The 23772-nt window shown below is 45.1% G+C and overlaps 1 protein-coding gene across 7 annotated transcripts in view; it reads right to left on the reverse strand.

The window, feature by feature from the left end:
- Positions 1 to 23772, reverse strand: part of nalcn (sodium leak channel, non-selective) — a 279305-nt gene that overhangs the window by 232104 nt on the left and 23429 nt on the right. The window lies entirely within an intron of this gene.

The following is a 23772-nucleotide window of genomic DNA, read 5'->3' on the forward strand; positions in this document are numbered from 1 at the left end:
CCATCCTTCCCTCACTCGTGAACAAGACCCCTAGATACTTAAACTCCTCCACTTGAGGCAGGCACTCTCCACCAACCTGAAGTGGGCAAGCCACCCTTTTCCGACTGAGGACCATGGCCTCGGATTTGGAGGTACTGATTTTCATCCCCACCGCTTCACACTCGGCTGCAAACCGTCCCAGCGCATGCTGAAGGTCCTGGTTAGAAGGGGCCAACACGACAACATCATCTGCAAAGAGCAGAGATGAAATTGTGTGGTCCCCAAACCTGACACCCTCCGGCCCCTGGCTGCGCCTAGAAATTCTGTCCATAAAAATTACGAACAGAACCGGTGACAAAGGGCAGCCCTGCCGGAGTCCAACATGCACTGGGAACAAGTCTGACTTACTGCCGGCAATGCGGACCAAGCTCCTGCTTCGGTTGTACAGGGACCTGACAGCCCTTAGCAAAGGACCCAGGACCCCATATTCCCCAAGCACCCTCCACAAGATGCCGCGAGGGACACAGTCGAATGCCTTCTCCAAATCCACAAAACACATGTGGATTGGTTTGGCAAACTCCCATGAACCCTCCAACACCCTGTAGAGGGTATAGAGCTGGTCCAGTGTTCCACGGCCCGGACGAAAACCACACTGTTCCTCCTGAATCCGAGGTTCTACTATCGGCCGTATTCTCCTCTCCAGAACCCTGGAATAGACTTTCCCGGGGAGGCTGAGAAGTGTGATCCCCCTATAGTTGGAACACACCCTCCGGTCCCCCTTCTTAAAAAGAGGGACCACCACCCCGGTCTGCCATCCCAGAGGCACTGTCCCCGACCGCCACGCGATGTTGCACAGGCGTGTCAACCAAGACAGCCCCACAACATCCAGAGACTTGAGGTACTCAGGGCGGATCTCATCCACCCCCGGTGCCTTGCCACCGAGGAGTTTCTTGACCACCTCAGTGACTTCAGCCCGGGTGATGGACGAGTCCACCTCTGATACCTCATCCTCTGCTTCCTCAATGGAAGAAGTGACAGCGGGATTGAGGAGATCCTCGAAGTACTCCTTCCACCGCCCGACGACATCCTCAGTTGAGGTCAACAGCTGCCCACCTCTACTGTAAACAGCGTTGGTAGGGCACTGTTTCCCTCTCCTGAGGCGCCGGATGGTTTGCCAGAATCTCTTCGAGGCCAGCCGATAGTCCTTCTCCATGGCCTCACCGAACTCCTCCCAGGCCTGAGTTTTTGCCTCCACAACCACCCGGGCTGCAGCCCGCTTGGCCTGTCGGTACCCGTCAGCTGCGTCAGGAGTCCCACAAGCCAACCAGGCCTGATAGGATTCCTTCTTCAGCTTGACGGCATCCCTTACTTCCGGTGTCCACCACCGGGTTCGGGGATTGCCGCCTCGACAGGCACCGGAGACCTTACGGCCACAGCTCCGAGCGGCCGCTTCGACAATGGCGGTGGAGAACATGGTCCACTCGGACTCAATATCTCCAGCCTCCCTCGGGATCCAGTCGAAGCTCTGCCGGAGGTGGGAGTTGAAGATCTCTCTGACAGGAGACTCGGCCAGACGTTCCCAGCAGACCCTTACAGTACGCTTGGGCCTGCCGAGTCTGTCCAGCTTCTTCCCCCGCCATCGGATCCAACTCACCACCAGGTGGTGATCAGTTGACAGCTCCGCCCCTCTCTTCACCCGAGTGTCCAAGACATACGATCGCAGGTCAGATGAGACGACAACAAAGTCGATCATCGACCTGCGGCCTAGGGTGTCCTGGTGCCACGTGCACTGATGGACACCCTTATGCTTGAACATGGTGTTCGTTATGGACAAACTGTGACTAGCACAGAAGTCCAATAACTGAACACCACTCGGGTTCAGATCAGGGGGGCCGTTCCTCCCAATCACGCCCCTCCAGGTGTCACTGTCGTTGCCCACGTGGGCGTTGAAGTCCCCCAGTAGAACAATAGAGTCCCCAGTCGGAGCACTTTCCAGCACCCCTCCCAGAGACTCCAAGAAGGTCGGGTACTCTGCACTGCCGTTCGGCCCGTAGGCACAAACAACAGTGAGAGACCTATCCCTGACCCGTAGGCGCAGCGAAACGACCCTCTCGTTCACCGGGGTAAACTCCAACACATGGCGGCTGAGCTGGGGAGCTATAAGCAAACCCACACCAGCCCGCCGCCTCTCACCATGGGCAACTCCAGAGTGGTGAAGAGTCCATCCTCTCTCAAGGAGTGTGGTTCCAGAGCCCAAGCCGTGCGTAGAGGTGATCCCGACTACCTCTAATCGGAACCTCTCAACCTCACGCACTAACTCAGGCTCCTTCCCCGCCAGCGAGGTGACATTCCACGTCCCTAGAGCTAGTTTCCGTGTCCAGAGATCGGGTTGTCTAGGCCCCTGCCTTCGACCCCTGCCTTCGACCCCTCCAAGAACTGCCACCTTAACGTGGTGGAGGGGTTTGAGTACCCGAGTGACCCTAGGAGCTATGTTGTCTGGGGCTATATGCCCCTGGTAGGGTCTCCCAAGGCAAACAGGTCTTAGGCGACGGGTCAGACTAAGAGCGGTTCAAAAACCCCTTAATGATGATTAAAATTATGTGTACCGTGACGTCGCCCGGTATGGCGCAGCCGGGGCCCCACCCTGGAGCCAGGCCCGGGGTTGGGGCTCGTATGCGAGCGCCTGGTGGCCGGGCCTTCCCCCATGGGGCCCGGCCGGGCTCAGCCCGAACGGGCGACGTGGGGCCGCCCTCCCGTGGGCTCACCACCCACAGGAGGGACCATAAGGGGCCGGTGCGAAGAGGTCTCTATACTCAACACTGCAAAATACTTTAGATACGGTTGCACCACAAAAAACTAAAGAAATACGTAACTCGCTCCCTAGTACATAGACAATACTAGAGCACTCAAGAAAGCCTCCAGAAAATTGGAGCGAAAGTGGCGCACCACCAAGTTGGAAGTATTTGGACTAGCCTGGATAGGCAGTACAATACCGAAAATCACTCACATCTGCTCAATTAGCTTATTTCCCCAACCTCATTGAGGTGAACAAAATCAATCCAAAATGTCTCTTTAATACAGTTGCAAAGTAAAAAAAAAGCAATGCTCAACAAGTGAAGTGGGTCTTCACTTCAGCAGTAATGAATACATAAACATTTTGATGAAAAGATCATCACAATTAGAAAACAAATAACTGACTCCTCCTTAAATAGGTATAGTCCTTCTCAGAACTTCTCTGACCTGGTGTCAGTGGGGACAGGTTCTGCAGCCGTTCTGTTGCTTCTTGATCTTAGTGCTGTGTTTCACACTACTGATCACTCCCTTCTCTTTTTAGAGACTGGAAACCCATATTGGGCTACGTGGACAGGTTCTAGCCAGGTTTACATTTTATCTGAAAGATATCAGTTTGTATGTGTGAATGGCATGTCCTCTGACAAATCAAAGGTATGTTTTGGTGTTCCTCAAGGCTCGGTTTTGGGCCCATTATTGTTTTCACTATAAAGCTCTTGGAAAAAATTAAGGGACCATTCCAATTTTTTCTTAGATCAGCATCTCTACATGTATGGCAGCCACTCCATTCCAGTGTCTGTTAAATTCCAACACAGGCAACACTTAATGAGGTACTGATTAGGTGATTACCTGAATCAAATCTAATTTAACAAGGAAAAGTATAAAAACCACTGCAGTGAGGAAAAGAAGGGTTCAATTCTGGTTTTACTGGCAGAGGGATACAGTAAGCATCAGGTTGCTTCCATCCTGAAAATTTCAAAGACGTCAGTTCATAAGAACAAGGTCAAGCAACAGACACTGGGGACAACAAAGCTACAGACTGGCAGAGGGCGAAAACGACTGTCTACTGACCGAGATGACTGTCAACTCATTCGAATGTCACTCAACAACCATAGGATGACATCAAGTGACCTACAAAAAGAATGGCAAACAGTAGCTGGGGTGAAGTGCACAGCAAGGACGGTTTGAAACAGGCTCCTAGGGGCAGGGCTGAAGTCATGCAAAGCTAGAAAAAAGCCCTTCATCAATGAGAAGCAAAGAAGAGCCAGGCTTGAAGTTTGCAAAATACCATAAGGATTGGACCGTAGAGGAATGGAGTATGGTCATCTTCTCTGACGAGTCACATTTTCAGGTTTGATGGAGACCTGGAGAGGCCTACAAGCCACAGTGTCTCGCACCCACTGTGAAATCTGGTGGAGGATCGGTGATGATCTGGAGATGCTTCAGCAAGGCTGGAATCGGGCAGATTTGTCTTTGTGAAGGACGCATGAATAAAGCCAAGTATAAGGTTATCCTGGAAGAACACCTGCTTCCTTCTGCTCTGACAATGTTCCCCAACTCTGAGAATTGTTTTTTCCAGCAGGACAATGCTCCATACCACACAGCCAAGTCAATCAAGTGTGCTTCTACACTATGGTGTACGTGTGTTGTGTTTTTGTGGTTTTTTTCTGCTGGCTGTACAAATAATTGCCCCTCGGGGACAATAAAGTATCCTTGACCTTGACCTTGATCAAAGTGTGGATAGAGGACCACCAGATCAAGACCCTATCATTGCCAGTCTGATCTCCAGACCTGAACCCCATTGAAAACCTCTGGAATTTGATCAAGAGGAAGACGGATGGTCACAAGCCATTAAACAAAGCTGAGCTACTTGAATCTTGGTGCCAGGAGTGGCATAAAGTCACCCAACATCAATGTGACAGACTGGTGGAGAGCATGTCAAGACGCATGAAAGCTGTGATAAAAAAATGTTGGTTATTCCACCAAATATTGATTTCTGAAATCTTCCTAAGTTAAAACATTAGTATTTTGTTGTTAAAAAATTTATATGAATTTGTTTTCTTTGCATTATTTGAGGTCTGAAAACAATGCATATTTTTTTGGTTATTTTGACCAGTTGTTGTTTTCTACAAATTAATATTATAAATTACAATATTTTTATTTGGAATTTGAGAGTAATGGTGTCAGTAGTTTATAGAATAAAACAAATATGTTCATTTTACTCAAACACATACCTATGAATAGTAAAACCAGAGAAACTAATTAGTTTGCAGTGGTCTCTTAATTTTTTCCAGAGTTGTATATGTTGCCTCAGGGTGATATCATCCGGAATCACAATGTCAATTTTCACTGTTATGCTGATGACACACAGTTGTATATTTTGATGAAACATAGAGAAGCCACAGTTTCAGATATTAGGAAGTGGTTGACTGAGAACTTCTTGCTTTTAAACTGATGAAGATGAATGGAAAGGCTTGATACTGTCTACCCTTGCTGTCTTGCCAGATGGGCTCTCATTGCCACTGAAATGCCTTCTCTCCAATGCCATTCGGGGGCAGAGTCACTGGCTTGTTGTTGTCTCTCTGTTGCGCCCATTTTGCAATTGGGGTGAACTCCGCTGGCAATACTCTGCCCTCTTTTCAGGGTGGTTGTGGCTTTTTGGTGTCCCTTTAGTTGATGATTGGCAATGTGGATGGATTGACCTCCTGCCTGTTGGGCCCTGTCCAGGGCCTCCCCCAAATAGGGCAACAGTGGGACTTGACCGCCCTGTCTCAGCCCCAAGGTTGTACGCTGCTATATTAATGTGCGGGGGGAGTAGGGTGAGTTCTCCTTCTCCACTGTAAAACATTGTAAACCTAAGGAATGCACTCTCTAAATTTCCTTGTCTACTGCTCTGTTCAAATTGTGCAGGACATGAGGTCTTGGCCCACACCTCTCGAGTACCAGGCTCTAAAGACTCATTGCTGCCACAGTCCAAAGTCCTCTTGGCTGTGTTGCAGATCAAGATGATACCTGACAATTCCAGCTGCCAGTCTGATAACTACCCCCCCTCAACCCGGTTGTGCCGGTCCTTGTCCAGCTGGTCATGCTTCTGCCCTGGTTTAGGATTTATAGACTCTGGACACAACCCAAATGCATTTACTAATTATTACAACTCCAGCACAGCCAAAAGAGGACTGGTCACCGCACTGAGACTGGTTCCTCTCTAGGTTTCTTCCTAAATTTCAGACCTTCTTAGGGAGTTTTTCCTAGACACTGTGCTTCAACACTGTTGTTGCTTGCTCCTTGGGGTTTTAGGCTGGGTGCACATTGTGACAACTGCTGATGTAAAAAGGGCTTTATAAATAAATGTGATTGATTGATGTGTACTCCCAAGGCCATAGAACCTACTGTACCACAAACAGATGGCATTATAAAAGCTGTCCTATAGAAGCATTAATATACTGTAGATTTAATAAAGTAATTTAAAAGAACCCATAGTCATTCTAAACCCACCCTATACCAAAAACACTGCATCACATCAGACATTTTTTAAATCATATCATTACAAAAATATATACTTAAAAAAAAGGCACAGCCATGAGCACAGCTGACAACACCAACTTGCACAATTAATGCAGGGATTTTCCGGCATATAAAAGTACGCTAAATAGCCTACCAGCGATATACTGAAGCGAATGACTGTAGGAGGAAACTTTTTTCATATTGGCAGTGCTGCCAGATGGGTAGGTTTCTCCAACAATTGGGCCATTTTTAAAGGGCTTGGGCGGGTCGATTTACAGATAGGATTGTATGGAAGATATGGCGTTTTCGCTACTTCACGGTTTACTGTCAATGATCTGGTAACCTTGCATACAGGACCTTACCGCTAGAGTGAATAATGTGTTAATGATTGATGAGGTGTATAGGAATTGATAATATAATTTATAATGAGTGTCAAGTGGATGGATGGGCACATTTCACAGCAGTTGTGACAGTGGATAATGCTGACACACACACTTTTTTTGTATTTTTTAAGATTCCCATGATGTGGCTGAGGTTGACACGGTTGGAGGAAGAAAGTCCGAAACTGAAATTTACAGTAAGTGGAAGAAGTGTGTGCAGAAAAGAAGAAGAATGATGGGACAGTCTTACATTGGGGTGAAAAAGAAAAAAGGGGTTACCAAGGAGCCACAGGTGATGGGACCAAGATGCCAGTCAACTGCACATGTCCTCTTTGCACTACAGTGGAAATGGAGACGCAAACAAGGAGAAGATTTTTAAATGCTTCCGGGAAAACATGAACTGGCATGAGAAAAGAATGTATGTACATGGCTTTGTAGATTTGACCCCAGTACATAGGAGGTACTGATCCCCCCAAGGGGGTCTAACAATTTGAAAAGGTTGTTTACTCTTGTTTTCTTTTAAAATGTTGATGGGCAGAGAAGGAGGGTATGCAAGAGTTTGTAATAGGGGAATGATCTGCCCTTAACTGGGTGAAAGACACCGGCAAGACACAGAAGAATGCCGCATCATGCCACAGAGGTGAGGCTCATGAGATCATGAGACGTTTTCTACAGAATCTCCCTAAGGGGCCCTCGCACTACTGTAGGTCTTCAACATCAAAACAGTACCTGGAGTCTTTCAGTCCAAGTTACCGGCATAAAGTGTACTATCGTGCTGCTGAGGAGAAGATGCTGAGACCTTTATCAAGGCAGGTGTTCTTGGATGCATTTAAACGGCAGAATCTGGGTCTTTACCATCCAAAGGACCAGTGAAAAACCTGCTGCACCTTCAAGGCTGGCAACTTGCCAGAAGATGAGTGGCAGGACTACTTTCTTAAAAAGGAAGAGGCCTGTGTGGAAAAAGTGCAGGAGAAAAAGATAATGGTTGTCTGCCCCGATACAGTATCTCACAAAAGTGAGTACACTCCTCACATTTTTGCTAATATTTTATTATATCTTTTCATGAGACAATAATTACACTTTGCTACAATGTAAAGTAATGAGTATACAGCTTGTATAAGTGTAAATTTGATGTCCCCTCAAAATAACAACACACAGCCATTAAGGTCTAAACCTCTGGCAACAAAGGCGAGTACACCCCTAAGTTAAAATGTCCAAATTGGGCCCAATTAGCAATTTTTCCTCCCCGTTGTCATGTAACTCATTAGTGTTACAAGGTCTCAGGTGTGAATGGGGGGCAGGTGTGTTAAATTTGGTGTTATCGCTCTCACTCTCCCTCATAATGGTCACTGGAAGTTCAACATGGCAAAAACTCATTGAGGATATGAAAATGTTTTTTGTTGCTCAACATGAAGATGGCCTAGGCTATAAGAAGATTGTCAAGACCCTGAAACTGAACTGCAGCACAGTGGCAAAGATCATACAGAGGTTTAACAGGACAGGTTCCACTCAGAACAGGCCGCTCCATGGTCGACAAAGAAATAGAGTGCACGTGCTCAGCGTCATATCCAGAGGTTGTCTTCGGGAAATAGACGTATGAGTGCTGCCAGCATTGCTGCAGAGGCTGAAGGGGTGGGGGGTCAGCCTGTCAGTGCTCAGACCATATGCCGCACACTGCATCAAATTGGTCTGCATGGCTCTCGTCCCAGAATGAAGCCTCTTCTAAAGATGATGCACAAGAAAGCCCGCAAACAGTTTGCTGAAGACAAGCAGACTAAGGCCATGGATTACTGGAACCATGTCCTGTGGTCTGATGAAACCAAGATATAACTTATTTGGTTCAGATGGTGTCAACCTTGGTGTGGCGGCAACCAGGTGAGGAGTACAAAGACAAGTGTGTCTTGCCTACAGTCAAGCATGGTGGTGGGAGTGTCATGGTCTGGGGCTGCATAAGTGCTGCCAGCACTGGGGAGCTACAGTTCATTGAGGAAACCATGAATGCCAACATGTACTGTGACATACTGAAGCAGAGCATGATCCCCTCCCTTTGGAGACTGGGCCACAGGGCAGTATTCCAACATGATAATGACCTCAAACACACCTCCAAGACGACCACTGCCTTGCTAAAGAAGCTGAGGGTAAAGGTGATGGACTGGCCAAGCATGTCTCCAGACCTAAACCCTATTGAGCATCTGTGAGGCATCCTCAAATGGAAAGTAGAGGAGCGCAAGGTCTATAACATCCACCAGCTCTGTGATGTCGTCATGGAGGAGTGAAGAGGACTCCAGTGGCAACTTGTGAAGCTTTGGTGAACTCCATGCCCAAGAGGGTTAAGGCAGTGCTGGAAAATGATGGTGGCCACACAAAATATTGACACTTTGGGCCAAATTTGGACATTAATGACTGTGTGTTGTGTTATTTTGAGGGGACAGCCAATTTACACTGTTATACAAGCTGTACGATCACTACTTTACATTGTAGCAAAGTGTCATTTCTTCATTGTTGTCACATGAAAAGATATGATCAAATATTGATAAAAACATGAGGGGTATACTCACTTTTGTGAGATACTGTATGTAGGCCCTCCTCCTCTGCCCAGACTGAAAGCATTGGCTCTTTACTACTAGATGAAACCAAGCGTGCCGCACAAGCCCTGAAAAGTGAAGCCAAAACGTCTCGATCGCCCCCTGGTGAGTGGTCCCAGTATAGGTCATAAACCCCGCCCTCCCCATGTTATTCAATGGGACGCGAGACCAACTAAACAATTAAATTACCCTTCAAATATATTTTTTCCGAAGCTGGTTTCTGTCATTTACTGTAGTTTGTATCACGCTAATGTAAATTCAAGAGTTTGTTTTTAAAATAAGTTTGTTTTTAGTTAGTTATTTAATGCTCTAAAAACGGTGGTGTGACGTCGTGATTCACAGCTGAGATTGACAGCTATCTGAGCCGAGGAGCCACTGAATCTTCGGAGGACTGAGGAGATTGGAACTTTACATTTAATCTCTAAATTTCTATAATTTCACACGGACATAATGGGTTGTTCTGCAGTACATTGTGCTAACCGATCTGGCATTTCCAATCGATCTTTGAATTTTTTTCGGTAAGTTACATTTATAAGCTATTTAATTAGTAAATACATGTAATGGGCTAGCTAATGTTAGCTAAAAGACAACAAGCCTCGTTAATAGCCATGTTAATAGCTAGCAGGTGATCGTTAGCTAGAAGTTACCAGTTATTTTTGTATTAGGCCTATTCTAAATTAAGGTTAAACATGATGTAAGTTAGGCTATAACATATCGTCTAGGTTCAACAAGCAAAGGTTGTACTGTACTTGGACTTGCGATTGATTACGGTATGCGCATTCTGCGAGGGAGAGTGAGGGCGGGGCACAGGGGTGGGGCCGTTGATTTCGCGGCTTTAGGGCTTTACTTCCTTCTCGCTACTGCGCATAACTACTGCGCAGAACTGGTCCCAAGATCGCTATCTGCGCAGACGCAAGTCCAAGATGTCAGTGTCGTATCAGGACACTGGTGGCTTCATTTTTCACCAATGGAAAAGAGCGAAAGGGCGTCGTCCATTATATATACAGTCTATGGATGAATCTCACTGTCCACAGCTTTGTAATTTATGACTTCTACACACAACGCCACTTTCTATGTCTGGCACGAAGGACAGGGATCTCTTTCTGCTTGTGAGTTTGCATTCTGTGTCACCAATTTCCTCTCTGAGCATAAGGAGCATGAAGAGTACATTTTGTGGAATGATGGTTGTGGATTCCAACACTGCAATTCGATGCTCAGCAATGCACTTCTGAGGTTTTCCACAGAGATGAAGGTAGTCACCCAGAAGATCCTGAATAAGGGTGACTCTGTGCGCAGTGTCATCTAAGAAACCAGGAAATCAATGTCTGTGCTGAATATGTTACCCTGTCCAAGCCCAACCCGTATGAAGTCAGATATGTGGACCATATCTTCTTCCAAGACTTCACCAAACTGCGGTTCTACAAGCCTCTCCACCCAGGGATCAAACCCGATGACCCCACTGACCATGATATCAGAGCCATCAGGTAACTACCAAACTATAACCACGTCTCTCTCATCAGTCCAGGTCAAAAGTCATAATGCTGCACATTTAGTTGCTTCTGTTATGTAAAATTATACTTGGTATGTTACCTGTTTGAGGATGCTGTGTAAATAGCGGTTTTCAAACTCTGTCAACTTTCATTTTTGTATGTTATTAGGCACAACATCAATGGGATGATGGACTTCAAGATCCAGCACTGATTGCTGGACTCCACTTCCAAAGCACTAGTTCTGAGACACCACCGCAGACAATGCAGTCACACCACTCTACAGAGAGCCAGAAGATCAATGAGATTAAATACAAACACCTCCAAGACCTCAAGGAGGTCATACTGAAAGACTTCCACAGTTTTTATGACAATCTAAAACATTAGGAAACACACAATACACACTCACACAAACACACAAAATAATGAACTCTTAATAAATTGTTGATAAATTGATAACTCTAAAACATTAGGAAAAACATACAAACTCAGTCACTCACATGCAGGTACTTACACAAACACACAAAGTAATAGACTGTTAATAAACTGTTGATAATTGTTGATTGTTGAAAAAAATGTATACTCTAAGGGCCGGTTTCACAGACACGGATTAAGCCTAGGCTGGGACAAAAAAATGTAGTTAAATAGAAAACACCATTGAGCTTGTTTATTTTAGTCCTAATCTCATCTCATCTTCATCCGCTTATCCGTATCGGGTTGCGGGGGCAGCAGCTCCAGCAGGGGACCCCAAACTTCCCTTTCCCCAAGCCACATTTGCCCGCTCTGACTGGGGGATCCCGAGGCGTTCCCAGGCCAGTGTCGAAAAATAATCTCTCCACCTGGTCCTGGGCCTACCCGGAGGTCTCCTCCCAGCTGGATGTGCCTGGAACACCTCCCCGAGATACTTGAACTCCTTAACTTGGGGTAACGCCTCATTCCCTACCCGGAGAAGGCACTCCATCGGTTTCCTGCTGAGAACCATGGCCTCAGATATAGAGGTGCTAATCCTCATCCAAACCGCTTCGCATTCGGCTGCGAACCGGTCCAGTGAGTGCTGAAGGTCACAGACCGTTGATGCCATCAGGACCACATCATCCGCAAAAAGCAGCGATGAGATCCCCAGGGCACCGAACTGCAACCCCTCCCCACCCCGACTACGCCTGGATATCCTGTCCATAAAAGTTACAAACAGGATTGGTGACAAAGCGCAGCCCTGGCGGAGGCCAACGCCCACCTGGAACGAGTCCGACTTACTACCGAGAACACAGCTCTCACTTTGGACGTACAGGGATTGGATAGCCCTCAGAAGGGACCTCCTCACCCCATACTCCCGCAGCACCTCCCACAGTATCTCCCGGGGGACCCGGTCATACGCCTTCTCCAGATCCACAAAACACATGTAGACAGGATGGGCATATTCCCAGGCCTCCTCCAGGACAGAATCCGCATTGTTCCTCTTCAATCTGAGGTTTGACTATCTGCCGAACCCTCCTTTCCAGTACCTTTGAGTAGACTTTCCTAGGGAGGCTGAGAAGTGTGATACCCCTGTAATTGGCACACACCCTCTGGTCCCCCTTTTTGAACAGGGGAACCACCACCCCGGTCCGCCACTCTAACTTCAACATTTCGGGACAGGTCTTGTCAATCCCCGGAGCTTTGCCACTGTGGAGTTGTTTCACTACCTCAGTGACTTCTGCCATGGAGATTGACGATGCTTCCCCATCAGCCTCCAGCTCTGCCTCCACTAAAGTGTTAGTGGGATTTAGGAGTTCCTCAAAATGTTCCTTCCATCGCCCAATTACCTCCTCAGTTGAGGTCAACAGTGTCCCATCCTTACTGTACACAGCTTGGATAGTTCCCCGTTTTCCCCTCCTGAGGTGGTGGACGGTTTTCCAGAAACACCTTGGTGCCGACTGCAAGTCCTTCTCCATGGCTTCCCCAAACTCCTCCCACACCCGCTGTTTTGCCTCTTTCACAGCAGAGGTCGCAGCCCTTCGGGTCTGTCGGTACACTGCAACCGTCTCCGGAGTCCTCCGGGATAACATATCCCGGAAAGCCTCCTTCTTTAGTCTGACGGCTTCCCTGACCACCGGTGTCCACCAGGGTGTTTGAGGGATACTGCCCCTTGATGCACCTAAGACCTTTAGACCACAGCTCCCCACCGCAGCTTCGGCAATGGAGGTTTTGATCATCGACCACTCAGGTTCAATGCCCCCAACCTTCACAGGGATGCCAGAAAAGCTCCGCCGGAGGTGTGAGTTGAAGATCTTTCGGACAGGGGCCTCCTCCAGACGTTCCCAGTTCACCCGCACTACCCATTTGGGTTTTCCCGGTCTGTCCAGAGTCTTCCCCCACCCCTTGACCCAACTCACCAGCTCCGCCCCTCTCTTTACCCGAGTGTCCAAAACATGCAGTCTCAGATCCGATGACACGATCACAAAATCAATCATCGACCTTCGGCCTAGGGAGCTCTGGTACCACGTACACTTATGAGCATCCTTATGTTCGAACATGGTGTTTGTTATAGATAATCCATGACTAGCACAGAACTCTAACAACAAACAACCACTCGAGTTCAGATCAGGGAGGCCGTTCCTCCCTATCACGCCTCTCCAGGTGTCTCCATCATTGCCCATGTGTGCGTTGAAGTCCCCCAGCAGAATTATGGAGTCCCCTACTGGAGCCCCATACAGGACTCCATTCAGGGTCCCCAAGAAGGCCAAGTACTCTGAACTGCTGTTCAGGGCATATGCACAAACAGTCAGAGATTCCCCCCCACAACCCGTAGGTGTAGGGAGGCGACCCTCTCATCCACTGGGGTAAACTCCAACATAGCGGCACTCAGCCGGGGGCAGGATTATTGAGTGCTTGAGCGTTATGGAATCTTTCCTTCACAGAAAAGAGGTTGGGACATGGCTCGAAGAGTGTTGGGCATCCTTTTTCCAGAGAGTTTGTGTAGTGTTCACTGTGAGAGGCTTGTGAACATTTCCCAGGCAGAGGTTCCCTACTATGACCCACCCTAAGTCAAGCTTCTGGGCGTAGGGGGAGTCATGGGGTCCGTTGACTTGCTTCCGCACCTTGTGGACTCTGATGATGTCTCTTCCAAGAAGAAGCATGATGGGAGCTTTGGGTTCGATTTCAGGGATGATGTGAGCCAGAGGTTTCAGATAAGCGTGATGGAGTGCTATGGCGGAATCTCAGATTTGTTGTTTGCGATCTCGTTACACTCTATGAGAGTAGGCAGCGGAACACTAAATCTTCCACCTATAGATTTAACCTGAAAGCCATTTGCTCTTCCTGACGTTTCCATTACTCCAGCACGTCTTAAGAGAGTAAGGAGAACTGGGACCTTGGCAGATTTTAGAACAGGACCTGTTGGTGTAATCGCCGCCACAGGTTTGCGAGCACTGAGATGTCACTTCAGAGGCAGATGGGATGATTCCTCCCTGCCATGAGGACGAACAAATGTAAAGCATATGTTCTCTTTAAGGAAGTCCTTGCGCTCATCAATAGGCATTGTGCGAAAGGCATAACACTTCCTTAAGGGGTGTGGTTCCTTGTGTATGGGGCACTCTCTGTCAGAGTTCTCAGCTTTCTTACTAGACTTGTCTGAGTCGGACAAGACGGTGCGAGATACCTGTTTTGTGACATGAAACTCTCTGTCTGCTTTACTTCCAGGGAACCTGGAATCTGTTTTTACAGTAGCTTCTGTGACGAGATTAAAACTGGGGTTATTCCTAATCCTGGCTTGCTGGCTAACAAAGTCAACAAAAAGTGTAGAAGGAAGAAAAGGGAACTTGATATTGTTGCTTGTACTTGGAGCCTAGAGAAATACATTTCTCTTGTAACCCAAAGGGCATTGTCTGGACTATTGGGTGGACACCTCGAGCAGTATCGAGGAAGGCAAGGCCAAGGAGGTCGGCTTTGGCTGACTGAAGCTCCATTAGCAGGTCTCCTAACTCTCTCAGCTTTGTGTTGTCCTTGTTGGAGAGTTTAGGGAAACTGTTGAATCGCTTGTGCACTTTCACCTCTGGTGAGCCGAAGCTGTCCTCGAGTCTGTCCCAAACCATCTTCAGTCCTCGATCAGGGTAGCTGACATGGATTGCCTGGATCCGCTTTACATGCAGACTCCTTTCCAAGCCATTTCACTAAAAGGTCAATTACTTCACTAGACGTTTAAGCCTCAGATTGCGTTTTGGAAAGAGTGCCGCCAGGCTCTGTAACCCTCTGGCTGGTCGTTGAACTGGAATAGTCCTGTAGTAATGAGCTCATGACGAATGAAGTACCTCACAAAATCAGACATTTGAGTTGTCCCCTTGGGCGTTTTGTGATGTTTATCCGTAGTGGGGAGCAGGTAGGCGATTTCTATCACTGCAGACTGCTCTGGGAGTCCATTGGTCACTCTGGCCTCTATGATGAGTATGTATATTAGAAGTGAGATGATCAGACTGCTGGGCTGGCCTCGTATCTGATTTTGGGAAGCAGTGGTCCATGACAGTAGTGTTGTCTGCAGGGTTTGAGATTAATTCAGACTTGAAATGTGGAGTTAGTGCGGCAGGTGTCGGCTCTGGCCTGCTGTATCTGTCTTGTCTTGTCAAAAAAGAATGGCTCTACGTCTGACATCGATTGAAGAGTCTCATGAGACTGACCCTTGAGATTCTCTGTAGTGCGCTGTGTAGGGTCAAGCGGGTTCAGGTCAAGATTAAGTCTGCTACTGCCTTTCTCACTGTATGTATGCCGCAGCCTCCAGGGCCTCAGCTTCGGCAAAGGCTGTTTCTTTTTCCTAACTGTGCCTTTTCTATTTTCATCCTCATTTCCTTTGCTGTAAAAGAGAGGCGAGCATTCGCAGCTTCTGCTTTTGCCTGAGGTATGGCGGCTGCAGAGCCTTTTTCTGAGCTGCTGGAATACTAGGATGAGGCAGAGGAACGTGACCCCGTCTTGGGGGAAGGCGTATGCTTCTCAGCCATGGTGTTGAGAATATTTTCTGTATACTGCTGCAGTTGTATATGGCCTTATATTGCCGCTGTGACGTTGTAACAATCTCTGTAGCCTAATCCAACTGCGTCGTTCAGCCCGCTAGTGTGCTGTCATTTCACAGTACTGTCCTCCGTATGCGTTACTGAGCACACATCAATAACCCATCAGCACGATGTCCATGTTTATATGGTTTAATAAAAAGAAAATTTGTGAAACTGAAAAATACAAAGACAACAAAGTCTCTATAAGAAAATGAAAAGGTGTATTTATTTGATAAAAGCCAAATCTCTAAATTACTTTAATACTGCAGCTGAGTAATCTAAAAAAATTCTCAATGACAATCAGAATAAAGCTATTGGTTGACATAGCAATTAAATAGCAGGTATAATCTTACGTTACAAAGTTTACCAAACATTCCAAACAAATAATGATTTTAACTTAAATATATATGCAAAAGGAAACGGATACATACTGACAAAGTTTCCAAAGGCATAAAACGTTGGGAGATGGATGAGGATTGTCAGCAGAACGGAGCATGAGGCAAGAACAACCTTTCCCAAATTCAATAAATGTATCCGAAATCACCACCAAAGGGCTAATCACAAACGGTTAACTACTGGAAGTAAGTAATATTACAACGGTAACAGAACAGTGACAGAAATTGTTAATGTTTATTGTGTGGTTTTTATGGTTAGTGCAGCATCTCTTAATGTTATGATGGACTACCTATTTTTATATCTATGTATTATTAATGCATTTATTTATATGGCAAATAATGTAATCAACAATCTAATCAAGAGTACACTACAAGTGTACACTACAATACCTGTAAGTATTGTGTTTGAAAATATTTAGTAAGGCTAAATAAATAACTGGTAGTTTGAATAAGTACAGCATTTTCTTTACTAAAGAAACACTAATTCTATAAAGGTTATGTATTTCAGGCCTGAGGCATGTGGGAGCAGGGAAGAGTGCAGACAAACCATGGCAGGTTGGAGCAGGGTTGCTCCGCTTATTAAGCGACTTGGGGTTTCTTTTTTCAGAAAGTTGCATGGAAATACTGTCTGTTGTGGGTTGTGTTTTTTGGACTTGTTTCCAAAATGCAAAATATGCTTATTTGGACTTGTTTTGACCATGTGGCACAAGAAAACATACTTTTGTATTAAATAAAAGCTGTAACGTCCCCATCTACTGTCTAGCCCTGCTGCCTAATGTACGTCTGAGCCACTACTGGCTACTACTAGCTGTGATTGTTAACCTTCCCCAAATGAGCTCAGTGGCTAGAGACGTATGCAAACAATTCACTTATGTTTGCGAAGAATGGAAAATACATTTCTGTCAGCTTTGTATTCGCCATCAATGTATTCACAAACATTATGGAAATATAGTACCTATGTAGTGAAAGAAAGGTTTGCTTGAAATGTAATTACACCTTTAAGAGACGTGTTTTTGTATGTTCGATCGATTTGAAGATTTTGAACGTAACTTCAACGTTGGGTAGCCTACTCGGGCCTATTCGAGCAGCCGGTTCACTCAAACTTAAATAGTACAAAGGCGTACAAAAAACATAATTTTTTGGGCTTCGTCTGCAGCTCCAAGTTGCTTATTTTTAGCTTCTTTTGACAGTCCCGGTTGCGTGTTTCTCTTGCAATTTCTGGCAACACTGGGTTGGTGTGCAGTTTAGTCTAGCATTCACCATCTAGTCACAGACTAGTCTTCAATAGCCTGTTCATTGGCACAGATTTTGGCCAAATGTATTCAGCAACAGGAAAACGGAGAGCACACAAGTTGATGACAACGTCATGGCAGAGGCGTTGCTAGGATCACAATACATTCGGGTCTTATCCCACCCACCCGCCCCGGACAGAAAATACAAGGTTTTGAATATACATGCGGAACATTTCGATCTACACGCTAGCGGCCTACACGTCTACATTGTCATAATGCGCGATCAGAATTATACATAAATAGATAAGTAAAAAATGTTTGGGTCAATTTGAGATCCCAGGCTATTCATAAAATATCCGGGCCCTAATGCCCAGGCCTAACGACGCCACTGCGTCAGGAAATGCACTTACTGCCTCAGATGCGGCCGTTCTAATCAATGAAGGACAAAACACTTCTCGCAGTTCGCTATTCAAAAACCTTTTAACTCCATTTGAGCTTGATTTTGGTAAAATAGTAATAACATAATGACACATGCAAGTATCTGACCATATGTAAAGACACAATACCAACTTAGAAGGTGCTGTGTTCAATTACTTAAAAAAATAATAATATTAAGTAATTGAAAAGTTGGGATTTGGAGATAAAATGTTTCCGCCCGACAATATGTAAAAAATATTTAAATAAAAAAATGATCAAATATTTAACATGTTAATATGTAAACAATAGATTTATTGGTTGTTTTTTGGTAGCTATTGTATTAGGGAGGACATTGTAGTGTGCATTAGCTGCTCAAGTGGACATGGACAGGGCAGATAATAGTTTTCTTTTTCAAGTGGCCGGATATTATATAAAGTATATCACTGTCATGGTACAGTGATGACTAGCGCCATCGTGCCGTGCACTCCCGGTTCCCGTCCCTTCATGACATCACCCCGGACTCATTAATTGTCTTGTCTCCTATAATCATGCACACCAGGTCCCAATCATCCCATAAGTATGTGTTTAAATGTTTCTCCTCTGCTCCCCCAGTTATCAGCACTTTACTTTCTATCAGTTTGTTTTTGCATTCCGTGTTCGTCTCATTACATTTAATATTTTAGTACAAGTCTGCCTGCGCCTGGTTCCTCCATATCAACCATCACGTTACAATCACAGAGGAGCGTTTGATGGAGCGTGGGGTAGCGGGGGTTGGGGTACCACCTTTGACTAATTTTAAGCCAGGAAAAACCCTGTAATGTAGAGATACACAGCAAACGGACACAGTACCAGCGTTCTGATCCTTTTAGGTAGTTTTATTAACTAAATAACATGAGGAAAAGTAAAACAAGACTCGAATGCACAACACTGGGCGAGGTACAGCCCATTCTTCCCTCTTCTGCTCAGAGATGCTTTTCTGGGGGCTTTTTATCCTGCCACTGACAAGACCTTATTGGAGGCAGGTGTTCCTTTTCATAGGGAGGTAGCCAAGCTGCATTCAAGGATACTTTGTTGAATTAACTTTGGCAGCATCGGGCTTCACAGCTTCTGCTGTTGTCTTGTTGACAACAGACACACCCACACACATACATTCAGTACCACTCAAAAGTTTGGACACACAAATGCATTGGTGTGTCTTTATTTTTACTCTTTTCCACATTGTAGAAAAATAGGGAAAACATCAAAGCTATGGAATAACATGTTTGGAATCATGTAGTAACCAAAAAACTGTAAAATAAATCAAAATACATTCATATTTTGCTTTGATGACAGCTTTGCACTAGAGGGCTGCATTGGGATTGGGTCCCGCCGGATCCCAACGCAAATCTCGCGGGAGCGGGCGGTTTGAACTTTGCTGGGAGCGGGAATGGGCGGCAAAAAAAAAAACACTGTGGGATTGGAAGTTGTGATCGGTTGCATAGTGACATGATGGAGATGTCAATAAATGATGTGGAAAAGAACCTCAAACAAGGTATTTACAGCACAAAACCTAAGCAAGGCAAGTCTGACATTTGGAGAAGTTTATCAATTGTTTGTGATAAAGATGGAAAGGAACTGAACTTCGTTCATTGTGACAAATGTGCAAAAATACTAATCTACAATGGGCACAAATCCGGCATGTCTGGGTTGAAGCGACACACCTGCTCTGTTCTACCCAGTCAAAGTAAGCTGGTTTTCAAGGATAAACAACATCTCCCTACACACATTAAACAAGAAACTACAGAGAAATGTGTGGAATTGTGCTGTCTAGACATAAGGCCATATGACTTCGTCGTCGGGAAAGGCTTTGTTGATATATTGCAACACAGTTGACGTCGCCGCTAAATATGGCAAATTTGATGTCAAAGATGTTTTACCTCATCCAACCACTGTATCCAGACATGTCGAGGGGCGAGCCCAAGAACTGCAGGCGTCAATGGCAGCGGAGATAAAGCCTATCATTGAAACATATGGATGTGCCATCACAACAGATATATGGACGGGGGATTACCATAAAACTTCATTCATATCCGGCACCATCCATTATACAAACAACAACTTCGACCTTGTTTCCAGGGTGTTATTTGTGGCTCTCTTTCAGAGTGGTGTATCAAAAACAGGGGAGAATATCAGGAGCCTGCTGTTCCAGAAACTCCGTGAATTTGGAATAGATGCGTCACTTCTATCTGGCCGTGTTGTGTTTGTCACTGACCGTGGAGCCAACATAGTCGCTGCCCTGCGTGGATACACCAGGCTGAACTGCAACGCGCATATTCTGAACGTCACCCTATCAAGTGCATTTTCAGTTGCGTTCCTTGAGTTATTCAAGGAAGCTACTAATGACTTAGAGTCCGACAACTCCACATCCAGCGCATCACTTCCACTGCCGTGGTCCGTGAAACTCATTGAACACTGCCAAGCAGCAATGCTCAAGCCCTTGCTCTCTGGAGTCGCCAATGTGTGTGCCTCGCGTCTGGAAGAACTGATGGGCACCAGTGACACATCAGGGGGGTTGCGGTTGGTGGGTGTCCCTTTGGTTGATGCCTGGCAATGTGGTTGGATTGATTTCCTGCCTGTTGGGCCCTGTCCGGGGCCTCCCCCGGGTAGGGCCACAGTGTCACCGGACCCCCCCGTCTCAGTTCCAAGGTGTTACGCTGCTATATTATTGTGCTGGGGGATATGAGGAATGCACTACTAACTTTTCTCAGTTTCCTCCAATTTTAAATTTTAGAAGGAGATGAGGTCCTGGTCCACACCTGCGGATTAACTGGTTTGGGGGGCCCGTTGCTGTCCCTGTCCTTGTCCACCTGGTCATACTTCTGACCTAGTCTAAAATCAAATAGACTCTGGATTTAGCCCAGAGAAATGTATTTATTATTCCAATTGGACTCTTAATATCTCACCCGGCACAGCCAGAAGAGGACTGGTCACCCCTCTGAGCCTAGGTCCACTCTAGGTTTCTTCCTAAAATTCGACCTTCTTAGGGAGTTTTTCCTAGCCACTGAAATTCAACACTAATGTTGTTTGCTCCTTGGGGTTTAAGGCCGGGTGTCTCTGTAAAGGACTTTGTGACAACTGCTGTTGTAAAAGGGGCTTTATAAATACATTTGATTGATTGATTGATTGATCTGCATTACCTCTCCACATGATGTACAGGATTGCAACTCTCCTGACTCCTAAAATGCGAATGCTAGGGATGCTGCCCCCAGATGAAAAATATGAAGTGGTTAAAGGTAGGCTAACAAACACAGAAAACACAATGCAATGCAATTACAATAGAATAAGTGAAATGCAGTCAAAAAAATAGAAACAGAGTTAATGAATAAATAAAAAATATAAATGAATAACATAATGAGCCATTTTAAAAAGACATATTAATTTATATATAAATCAAATCCTATCCAAAGACGCAAAGAAAATTATTCAGAAGATGCAGTTTCACCTGAGCCCAGCCACAGCAGAGAATGAGACACCACCAGCCAAAAAACAAAGCACCACAGACCAATTCCCAGACTGGGAAGACGATGCGTCCTCCGTTGTTTCAGTGCAAAAGCCGATCGATGATGAAATTGCTCAATATCTCAGCTCCTGGCTCTCTGATAACTCAGACAGCGTGCTTCAATGGTGGAAGTTCAACAAAGAGCGCTTCCCAGCGCTATCAAAGCTGGCACGTTTTATTTTTAGTATCCCCGCATCCAGTGTGCCTTCAGAGCGGGCCTTTAGTGTCTGTGAGCGCATCTTAGAAGAGAGACGGACGGGATTGAGACCGCAGTCAATAAGCAACATTCTCTTCCCCCACAGCAACATTGCAAAGTGATTCATTTGTTAAATTAATTCGTTAACGTTGTTTATTTTATGTTACTTATTAGTGTTGTTTTTTTGAGCACAGCCTCTCCTTGCCATTTGTTAATTAGGTCTAGAGGCGTGATGATGCCAGACAGTGTTGTGTTGAGCAGGCTGCCTAAATGTTTGAATGTTTTATTGAATGTTTCTTATTTGTATTTTTTCAAACAGAATACCTGCGACATCTGGCTTTGGCTAATAATTGTAAAAACTGCTGTTTTTCATGTAGCGTAGTTTATCATATTGTAATTTTTTGTAATATTTTTTGCAAAGCAGTTATTTGCCATGTGATGGTGCAAAGTTTTTGATAAAAACTTTTTGCGGGTGCGGGCTGGATTGGACATACATATTGCGGGAGCGGGCGGGAGTGTAAAACATACATTGCGGGTGCGGGCAGTAATGGTCAGAAATTCGGCGGGAGCGGGATGAAGAAAAGGGCTCTACTTTGCACATTCTTTGCATTCTCTCAACCAGCTTCATGCAATGCATTTCAATTAACAGGTGTGCCTTGTTAAAGATTTATTTGCTTAATTTATTTCTGTCTTAATGCATTTGAGCCAATCAGTTGTGCTGTGACAACGTATTAGGGATGTAATGGTTTCATGGTATTACGGTGCACCTCAGTTGTAAAAACAGACGGTTCTCATACGGTTGCCATTTTGTCATTCAAGGTATAAATTCATGATTTTGTTCTGAATTGTTCTAATCCAAGAAAAAGGAATGGACATTCATACTGTAGATATCAGTTCAATTAAAAGATAGTTGGTTGTATTTACACATCATCATAAAAACTTATTGAGATAAAATCTCTAAATCAAAACTTTAAAATCTCAGTGACTTTAAAATCTTTAAATCTCAATTCATTTGACAGTCACTGAGACATGCGCAAACTGCATGTCAGAGAGCGCAGCATATCGAAATGGCAATTTCTGAACTCTGTTTCCCCCACCAAAACAGCTGAAGCCCGCAGTGTGGGAATATTTTGGATCTTAAAAAGACCCAAGAGGCACCATCAATGTTGATGGTTACCAAATATGCAAAGCAAGTTGGGAAAAAGTGTCGGCTCAGGCGGGGAAAACTTAGAACCTGAAGAATCATCTCCATGAACATCCTCCCACGGAATATGCAGAGAAAAATGTACGTGAAAATACTGTGTAGGCAAATATATTATAGACTCCCCTTTCATAAATAACATAGCCAGATACATTACAGTAGTAAAACTTTAGAGTGGCCTTTTATTGTGGCCAGCCAAAGGCACACCTGTGCAATAATTATGCTGTCTAATCAGCATCTTGATATGCCACACCTGTGAGGTGGGTGGATTATCTCGGCAAAAAAGAAGCGCTCACTAACACATATTTAGACAGATTTGTGAACAATATTTGAGAGAAAAAGGCCTTTTGTGTACATAGAGCCTTATCATACATTTTGTTTACGCTCTTTCTAAAACGAGGTTTACAAAGTGCTTTGGGTCTACAAAAATTGGACAGTATTGGGGAAAAACACCAATCAATAAATTGCAAATGAATTATCTTGTTTATCATAATCAGGGTTAAAATTTTACGCGACCTGTTTTTTTCAATTGTAATTCAATAACTATCCCCTCTGCAGCCACTTATACTAACAGATTCACAGTTAAGAAATAAACACTTTGTTTTAACTATTGTTGCTTTATCAAACATATTTAATATATTAATAATTGAATTGCTAATACTTTTAGCAATAGACCTACACCACAATTTTGAGATGGTTATCATACCATGAAAATCTCAATGTTACACCCCAGATTAGTATACAGAACGCTATCATTTCTGTAATGTAGTAGCCTAAGAACAGCGCAAATAAGCAAAGAGAAATGACAGTCAACCATTACTTTAAGATATAAAGGTCAGTCTATTCAAAAAAATTCAAAAACTTTGAAAGTGTCTTCAAGTGCAGTTGCAAAACCCATCAAGCACTATGATAAAACTGGTGATAAAATCTCATGAGGATTACCACAGGAAAGGAAAACCCAGTTACCTCTGCAGCAGAGGATAAGTAGAGGATAAGGGAGAAACCATAGAGATGAGACATGGCAATAGCAGGTAGTGAGTGAATGCTTTG

The sequence above is a fragment of the Esox lucius genome, chromosome 16 (assembly GCF_011004845.1).
Source record: "Esox lucius isolate fEsoLuc1 chromosome 16, fEsoLuc1.pri, whole genome shotgun sequence".
Classification (NCBI taxonomy): Eukaryota; Metazoa; Chordata; class Actinopteri; order Esociformes; family Esocidae; genus Esox; species Esox lucius.